The following is a 2,261-nucleotide window of genomic DNA, read 5'->3' as shown; positions in this document are numbered from 1 at the left end:
GATGGGATGTGGGAGGAGAACATGCAAACTCCACTTAGGGACAGTGGGAGCCTAGTGGGTAGAGATTTGCGCTATCAATCGTAAGGTTAAAAGTTTGAATCCCAGATCTGTCTTGCAGCCACTGTTGGGCCCTTGAGCAAGGCCCTTAACCCTCTCTGCTCCAGTGGCGCCGTACAATGGCTGACCCTGCGCTCTGATGGAAACAGAACTTGGTTGTACTGAACACGTGTATCTGTATATATGACAAATAAAGCTCGTCCGGCTGGGGACTCGAACCCAGAACCTTTTTGCTGTGAGGCGCGTGACTCTCCATGCGCAAGACCGGCCTCATGCGCCAATCCACCGAAGTCGGGCGAATGAGAAGGCATCGGAGGGACGCCATCAGTGGAAGCTCAGTCGTTAAGGTACCGGACTAGTAATCAGATGTTTACTGGTTCTACTGCCACTGTTGGGCCCCTGAGCAAGGCCCCTAACTCTCAATAGCTCGAACTGTAAGTCGCTTTGGATAAAAGTGTCTGTTGTTCGGTCTGGTTTTGTTGTAGAATCATAAACGTTGACGTTTCTTCTGTGGACGTTGTTTCTTTGTGTGGGCTTTCTTCTGTCTGTGTTTCCTCCAGCTTCTCCGACACGTGCAGAAGGTGGATTGACCACTGTGCTTCACCTCTAAGACTGAGTGCTATGTAGTTACCTCCTCCGAAACAGTGGCACGGGGGGCCTGAGCTTCCTCTGGGGAAACGGCGCGATCGTCATAACTCCTGCTTATACGTTTGATTATGCGTCAGGAGGGTGGCCGCTCGATGGCGTTAGCATAATTAGTGGCGGCGTGTCGGGGTTGGGATGACGCGGGCTGAGCTGGCGCTGGAATAATGCTTATTTTGCACATTAGGCGGGAGGCGGATGAAGAAGGAACTTTATTACACGCACCGGGATCAATAGAGGCCTGGATTTATAAGCGCAGATTAGCGGCGTGAACGGCGTTTAAAGGAAACGATCAATGGCGTTTACAAAAATGCGAGGTGCATCCAGAGCCTCTCGAGGGAGAACGAGCCAAAGCGAGGGGGTGGACGTGGGCCGGGGGGGGGAGGATGGGGTGTAGGTGTTGTTGGTTCTGACTGAATTACAGAGTCATTTTTCTGTTATTAGCATCTCTCACAGATGATGTGTTGGATGTGCCGGGGTGTGTGTGTGATTCAGGGTGTAGAGGTGGTTACCACAGCTGCAGTGTGCATTCATTCATTCAGTCATTTTTACTATGGTAGCAAGATGTTTGGGGGGGTAACAAACACTCACACATTCACTCAGTCACTCACACACCTACACACACAGATAACACACTACACAACCATCAGAATTACAAGATCATAGAAACACTGAGAAATAAACTGAACTAGGAAACAGTTGGAAATGACTGGAGCAAAGGAATCAATATAATCAAGGAATCAAGGAATCAAGTAATAAAGAATCAAGGAATCAAGGAATCGAACAATTACAAAATCAAGCAATCAAGGAATTAAGTAATTAGGGAAGCAAGCAATTAAAAATCAAGGAATCAATCAATTAATCAATCAAGTAATCAATGAACAATGAATCAGAGAATCAATGAATCAGGAAATCAGTGAAACAAGGAATTAAGGAATCAAGCAATCAAGGAACAACGATTCAAGTAATCAAGCACTCTAGGAATTAAGGAATCGTGCAATCAATGAATCAAAGAATCAAGGAACAACAATTCAGAGGATCAAGAAATTAAGGAATCAAGTAATCAATGAACAACGATTCAAGGAATCAAGCAATCAAAGAACTAAGGAATCAATCTACCAATGAGCAAGGAATTAATGAATCAAGGAATTAAGGAACAATGACTCAAGGAATCAAGCAATTAAGGAATCAAGCAATCAGGGCACAATGATTCAAGGATTCATGCAATCAAGGAGTCAAGCAATCAAATAATTAGGGAATCATGCAGTGATGAATCAAGAAATCAATGAACAATAAATCAAGGAATCCAGCAATTAAGGAATCAAGCAATAAATAAATTAATTAAAGAATAAATTAACCAAACAATCAATTAACAATGAATTGATGAATCTAACAATGAAGAATCAAGGAATCAAGCAATACAGGAAAAATGAATCAAGCGATTTGGGATTAAACAATCAATGAACAATGAATCAAGCAATCAAGGAATCCAGCACTTCATTAAGCAATTAATTAAGCAATTGAGGAATCAAGGAACCAATGAATCAATGAATCAATGAATC

This window comes from Trichomycterus rosablanca, chromosome 19 (genome assembly GCF_030014385.1).
Source record: "Trichomycterus rosablanca isolate fTriRos1 chromosome 19, fTriRos1.hap1, whole genome shotgun sequence".
NCBI classification, from domain to species: domain Eukaryota; kingdom Metazoa; phylum Chordata; class Actinopteri; order Siluriformes; family Trichomycteridae; genus Trichomycterus; species Trichomycterus rosablanca.
Note: the sequence above shows the minus strand (reverse complement) of the source record.